This window comes from Saccostrea echinata, unplaced genomic scaffold, assembly GCF_033153115.1.
Source record: "Saccostrea echinata isolate AGI-Se365-2 ecotype Australia unplaced genomic scaffold, CSIRO_AGI_Sech_v1 ptg000054l, whole genome shotgun sequence".
Taxonomy (NCBI): domain Eukaryota; kingdom Metazoa; phylum Mollusca; class Bivalvia; order Ostreida; family Ostreidae; genus Saccostrea; species Saccostrea echinata.
In genome coordinates, this window is record NW_026889803.1 from 5,221,166 (window position 1) to 5,229,220 (window position 8,055).

Here is an 8,055-nt window from a genome sequence, read left to right on the forward strand (position 1 = left end):
TTTTCTCCTGGGGACGAATTGTACAGGTTCGCTTTGCTGATGATCTAAATCTTTAAAACGCTCTAGACTATGGAACGCCAAATTAACATATATTCAAATATTTGTACCTATCTTCAAATAATTGTACCTATCTTCAAATAAATTGAAGATAGGTACAATTGAATTAAAGATATGTACAATTGAATTGAAGATAGGTGTGAATAATTATACCTATCTCTAAATAATTATACCTAGGTACAAATAAATTATACCTATCTTTAATGGAATTACACCTATCTTCAATTCAGTTAAAGATAGGTTCAATTGAATTATACCTATCTCTCATTCATTTGAAGATAGGTATAATTGATTTAAAGATAGGTACAATTGATTTGAAGATAGGTACAATTGATTTGAAGATAGGTACAATTGATTTGAAGATAGGTACAATTAGAACATATCCACAAAGGATTTGAAGATAAGTACAATTCAATTATACCTATGTTCAATTCGTTTTGTGTTATTGAAAATAATGAACGCTCCCTATGAGACAATATTGAACATGGAGGGAAACGCACAGAGCATACAGAGCGACGACAATGAGGATGAAAGGAGAAATAAAGGTATGTTAAAATGTGCAAAAAGCATAATATACTTATTAAAATACACATGTATGTCAATAAGTGAGCGAAAAAATATATATACTCGAGTACCCCGAAAGTGTCGGAGATCGGTAGAAGTAACGGAAATGACGTATAATGAAGGGAGTAGTTATTATTGCCAATATCTTAGTAATTAATGATAGGTTCAATTCAATTGTACCTATCTTTAAATCAATTATACCTATCTTCAATTCATTGCATTTGTACCTATCTTCAAATCTATTGTACCTATCTTCAAATGAATTAAAGATAGGTATAATTGAATTATACCTATCTCTAATTCATTTGAAGATAGGTACAATTGATTTAAAGATAGGTACAATTAATTTGAAGATAGGTACAATTCATTTGAAGATAGGTACAAATATTTGAATATATGTTAATTTGGCGTTCCATACTAGACTACATGCGGTGTTGTAAACAATGAGAACAAGGTAACGGATTCATTATAAATCACAAACGAAGAAGGGTTATTTTTCAGCAGAGACCAGAGAATGACAGTCAAATCTTCGCTACCCAAGGTCATGGCGAAAGCAACAAGTTCTACCACTGACAACATGTACGTATAGAGGAAATTCGAGTTGAAATCTACGACCTCCTTGAAATAAATTACAATTGACTTGCGCTTTTAGAGTATTGTACTCTTGTTGGTTTGTGTGATTGTCTTTATTTCTTTGAAAAATGTATATTTATTCTAGAAATTTTAGCTTATTCTGAATAAGATATGTTCAACCGTTCCAGAGTGTTTTGAGTCAGGGGAATTTAGGAAAGATAACTCATGCAAATGGACTTTTTATTAGCTCACCTGAGCTGAAAGCTCAAATAAGCTTTTCTGATCACCTGTTGTCCGACGTCCGTCCGTCCGTCTGTCCGTCTGTAAACTTTTCACATTTTCAACTTCTTCTCAAGAACCACTGGGCCAATTTTAACCAAACTTGGTACAAAGTATCCTTGGGTGAAGGGGAGTTCAAATTGTTAATATAAAGGGCCAAGTCCCCTTACAAGGGGAGATAATCAAGAAAAAACAAAAATAGGGTGGGGTCATTAAAAAATCTTCTTCTCAAGAACCACTGGGCCAGAAAAGCTGAAACTTATGTGGAAGCATCCTGGGGTAGTATAGATTCTAAATTGTTCAAATCATGACCCCAATAGGAAATACAAGTTTTACATTGATATATATAGGTTAAATATTTAAAAATCTTCTTCTCAAGAAGTATTACAAAGGGGGAAGTCTGGTAATGAACAGCATGGCCAAAGTTACTCAGGTGAGCGATGTGGCCCATGGGCCTCTTGTTCCAATTATTTTTTAAATTGGAATTTTCATTTCCTTAAAACATTTTTTATTCAATTTGTCACTTGTTATTCATAAATATACATTCCTTGTCTATTTATAACTGATTTTCAAAATTATTCATGCAAAAATTAAGAAGAAAATCACATTAATTCTTTTTTGGGAAAAATTATTTTTTCTAATAAATATAATATTGAATATTATGAAGTGTTATTATATTGCTTACATAACTGAAGATGATATCCATCACTTGACACTGAGATTCCTGCAATACTATCAATCAGAAACTTGAAATAAAACATTTAACCAAAATCAGAAAAAAGATTAAAAAATATTTATCCTATCAAAATCTCCATTTGGATATTTAAAATCTTCATTAAAAGTGGTGCTGTAATGAAATCTAAAATAAACTGGGGGTGTAATGAGCCTCCGTAAAAGGGGAGCCATTTTACAAATTATTGTTAAAAAATTGATGCATTTTCTTAGTCACTTAATATGTAACTTTTATTTTAAATGCTTATGCAGGTACGTAACATCGTTTTTAAGGGGGAGAAATATTTGAGGAAAAATGTCCAGATGCGAAAATCCTATTTCGGGGGGAGGGGGGGTCCAACTTCTTCAACACGAAAGCAAGTTGGATACAATAACATAGATATTCGATAAAAAGTTTGAACGAGGAAGTATTAATATTTCATCTGTTGCGTTAATCTTATACTTGTGCATTTTTGCAAACTGTTCCAAGCAATCGGGATTAGTTAAGCAGAATGAACCATCTTCCCTTGATGATTCAAATTGTTCAGACAATGTGTAATGAATACGAGACAGAACACGGACGCGGAATCGACAACGCACTTGTGACTTGTTCAATCGGAAAGAAAGGACAAGGTATGGTAACAGCCGAATCAGGCTCCTTGTTCATTATGAAAATCATCACTGTTAAAATTGTGATACTTTGCAGTTAGGATCTTTAAATAATGCTTGTTTTAAAGCAAGCACTAAGCATACACGGAGACCAGAAGAGGGTACCAAAGTAGAAGAATTTACACAATTTCTCCAATTCTTGTGGAATTTTGTCAAATTTGAGATGCATTTCACTTCCGGAAACATATAGTACAAGCTTGCCTATCTGATATTTTTATACACAGGACGCATCTTATATTTGTACATGAAATACATTTTGGTAGAATGGCAAGATTGTGCTTGGTGTTTTCTTAAACAAAATATACCATATAAAATTGACGGAAGTTTACATAAAAATGAGAAAATTCAGAAATTGTCATATTTTGTGATCTTCCTGTGAGCACTGTGTATCCCTTAACTTCGAATCAATACTAGTTTTGTAAGAGGGATGACAACAGGTTTTTTTATGGTGGATTATTGCATCGTTCTTAGAGACACCCCAAACCAGGGGGAAGAAAGAGGTCTTAGCCTATTTTCTCCTGATTTAAAATTTCTTTTCATTTATTGCGTGTTCGTAAACAAAACAAAACAATCTAAAAAAACATAAACAACTTCTCATTTATAACATTCCCATCAAGCTGTACTGTTACATCAAGGTGCGCTACATAAGAATGTTCTACGTAATACAATGCATTTTATCCATTTATCATGGAATGTTGTTAATTTCCAGAGACTGACAGGAGATAATACATTACGAGGGATATTAAATGAAAGCAATAAACGCCTCTGAAATATTTTCCTGACACGTGAAACTATTTCCTGTAGAATAAATCAGCCAGGCATGTGCTTCAGCCGATGCTCTTGGCGAAAGTTTAATCTTTTAATCTGTGTCTTGTTAAACCATTTTTGTCTTTTTTATGTTGTACTAGTAAATGATTTCAAGTTGTCCGTCTTTTAACGATGACATAATATAGGTAATCGGATGCAAAAACTTTTAAAAATGGTATTTCCATCTTACAAATTGTGTAGTGATTAACTTCTACAGAACACACTCTCATAATATACAGGTATGCCTAATCCTTCATGACACATGGAATATCGGCAGTTTAACAGAATACAAGTAAACTGCATCTAGACACGTAAATGTCATCGATTATCAGTTATTCTAAAAAGTTATTGGTTGTAAAGACGGTTTCACACGCTGGCAAATGATTTATACTACTGTGAAAATATAAATCGTGTACAAAAACCTGAAGTGTTTATGTTTGATAGGTAGGGGAAAGTTCACCACACCGAGATTTTTGACAAAATGAATGTTTCTGTAAATACACCCGTACATTCACGAAAGAAACACATTCAACTGTTTGTAGGAATCACACTGGCAGACTAAGAGGGGGAACATGGCGACTACCCTCCTCCTTTTTTTTGAACAAAATATACATAAGATTAAAATAATTTTTTTTTCGTTGTTAGATATTGCATTTATTTTTATGCCCCGCCATGAATATGGCCGGGGCATATAGTGTTTGTCATGTCCGTCTTCCGTCCTTCCGTCCTTTTGTCCTTCCGTCCTTCCGTCTGTCCTCCGTCACACTTTGCGTTTAGCTCTGTTCAAAGCTCAGTTTCAAAGATACCATTCAAGATATTTTTATCAAACTTCATATGCTGATAGATATTGATGAGAGCTATGCAACTGCATCAACATTTTTTGACCTTGACCTTTCCTTTGACCTTGACCTCACTTTTCTTAAATTAGTGTTTAGCTCAGTTTTAAAGATACCATTCAAGGTAGTGTAATCAAACTTTATATATTGATGCATACTGATGTAAGCTATTCAACTGCATCAACATTTTTTGACCTTGACCTTTCTTTTGACCTTGACCTCACTTTTCTTAAATTAGTGTTTAGCTCAGTTTTAAAGATACCATTCAAGATAATGTAATCAAACTTCATTTGTTGATACATACTGATGTAAGCTATTCAACTGCATCAACATTTTTTGACCTTGACCTTTCTTTTGACCTTGACCTCACTTTTCTTAAATTAGTGTTTAGCTCAGTTTTAATGAAAACATTCAAGATATTTTTAACAAACTTCATATGCTGATACATACTGATGAGAACTATTCAACTGCATCAATATTTTTTTACCTTGACCTTTCCTTTGACCTTGACCTCACTTTTCTGAAATAAGTTTTAGCTCAGTTTTAAAGATACCATTCAAGATAGTGTTATCAAACTTCATATGCTGATACATACTGATGAGAGCTATTCAACTGCATCAACATTTTTTGACCTTGACCTTTCCTTTGACCTTGACCTCACTTTTCTTAAATCAGTGTCAAACTTCATATGCTGATACATACTGATGAGAACTATTCAACTGCATCAATATTTTTTGACCTTGACCTTTCTTTTGACCTTGACCTCACTTTTCTTAAATTAGTTTTAGCTCAGTTTTAAAGAAACCATTCACAATATTTTTATCAAACTTCATATGCTAATACATACTGATGTAACCTTTTCAACTGCATCAACATTTTTTGACCTTGACCTTTCCTTTGACCTTGACCTCACTTTTCTTAAATTAGTGTCAAACTTCATATGCTGATACATACTGATGTAAGCTATTCAACTGCATCAATATTTTTTCACCTAGACCTTTCCTTTGACCTTGACCTCACTTTTCTCAATTTGTGTTAAAATGTTGTATTACTAATATACCCTTGGCGGGGCATTCATGTCCTATGGACATATTTCTAGTTTGTAAAATATAGCTAAGATAAGTCATAGAACTGTTCTACAAAACTTTACAAACCTAGAAGCTTCTGAGGGCTTCGTCCCCTGGGCACCCACCAGGGCTTTTTCCTGGATCCACCCAGATCCCCAATCTGTTGCTTCCCCACTCTTTTTCATGTATCGTTGATCCGCCACTGAATCAGAGAGTACATTTAGCATGAACAACATTTATTTCATGTTCGCTAGTTATTTATTGTATTGACAATTTATTAGAAATAAATTTTGATAAAAGTTATTATTCTACATTTGAATGTAAAACAAAAATCCATACACACTTCTGCATATTAAGGATAAATATCACAAATACACTTTTCCCCCTGAAATCAGCAATGTATCTATTAGATTTGTGTTTATATAGATAACTTGAATCATGTTTGCTAAAGTAATTGAAGAAATTTTGTAAGATTTTGTAATAACATCATAAATTGTGTGCAAAAAATTGTATAGATATACATGTATGTAGAAAATGGCACAAAGTTGCATATCTGAACACCAAACAAATCCTACGATATTTATCTTTATATTTTAGGAATCTATTATGTCATTTCTATTCAAAATCTGTATATATATATATATATATATATATATATATATATATATATATATATATATATATATATATATATATATATATATATATATATATATATATATATATATATATATATATATATATATATATATATATATATATATATTAGGGATGTCAAATCGGTCAATATTTGATAATCGGTTACTCGGACGATTTTCCGATCGAGTACCCGGGTACTCGGAAGTAGTATTCATGAAATTGATTTTATTGAGACCTGTTTATCCATCTATGTTTCTTTCGTTTATAATGCATGTACATAAACATCGAGCCCAACGAAAACGATTTTTGGTACTTAATTTATGTATCAAACAAACACAAAAGACATGATCAGTCAATACACCAAAATTACTTTAAACATATTTTATTGAGTAATTCAATAAGGATTACAAAATAAGGATCATACCAAAATTACAAATGCTTTAAATACAGTTCTTGTTCAGGAAGACAATTTGATCACTGGGAGAGAAGGACGCAACATTGTAATGATTAGACTAGCGAAAGAGAATGTCTTTGGGAATGGACGTTGTCATGATCGCGAGTCGTACATGTATAATATTTACATTTCCAAGTTTTCTCTGTGATAAATCTGAAAGTTAAGTATGTTGATTTCCCGATATTTACAAATTCACTCTTTATTCATAAATTATCCCACGTTTCCAACGGCCGTTGATGCCCTGGCATACCCAACAAAGTGAACAAACTAAACAGTAATTCCTTAAAATATATGGATGTTTACCCCCCGTATACGCTAATTTAATAATAGATGCACAGCTGACTTTTTACATTTTTTAAAGTCTTGATTCTTCGGTTATTTTTAAGGACATTTGCAAGTCAGGGTTTTCCGGAGAAAAAAGGTTTAATACATGGGTTTTTTCCCTTATAAAATAGTGATTGAGAGTGATCTCCCGTGTAGAATTCTCTAAGCGGTGAAAACTAATAAAGCGTATGTTACAGAGGTAAACAAAAGCACGTGCACTTCCTTCAACGGGTAGAATCATCTATACAGCAAGAAAGAAAAGTAGTAATGGCTTTGTTATACATTGTATTCAGGGACAAAGAGCCAACAGGTCGTCATTTACCATTGTTATGCTCAGTATGCTGGATGTGTCACATAGGCCTATACTAAAAGATAGGTCGACCATGCCGACTGAGAACAGTTCTTAGGTCGTGTGAAGGAATCAGCATTTAGTAATTACGAATAAAGTTAAAAATAAATCCATGCCAATATTTTTAGGACAATGTGTTTCAATCAATTCAGTCAATTACATGATAAAAACAATCAACCAGTCTCTTGACCAATTTTAGCTGTTAAGGGACGCAACTCAAAAATGATGATCGGTGCCGGTATAGCCATGTCTTGTTTCTATATATACATTTTCAGCCAAAATATTTAGAAGTCATAGGAAATGAACATACAATAATGTATATAATACAAAAACTGTATGAAATAAATGAGTTTTGAAGAAATATTATGGTGAAAAATTTTGTAGGTCCCTTTTATCAACATTTTACATAGGAAATGCATTAAGAATTGTAAAAACACTAATTTGATAAAATCTAAAAAAGAATGTTGGATTGGTAGGTAAAACGATCCAGAATATAGCATAATTAGTGCATTTAAACCTACTCAAAAGTTCTTGAAAAATTCTATACAATAACCAGGAACCTTGCCAATGTCCTTAAAATATTTCTTCACTTTTGAATCGGTAGCGATATTTCTATGTATGTCCGATTTCGCTACCGTATGCTAATGAAATAATCTATAAGGATAATTAATAGATCATAATTAAAAGATGTTCAAGAAAAACAAATAATTAAAGCCATACAAAAAT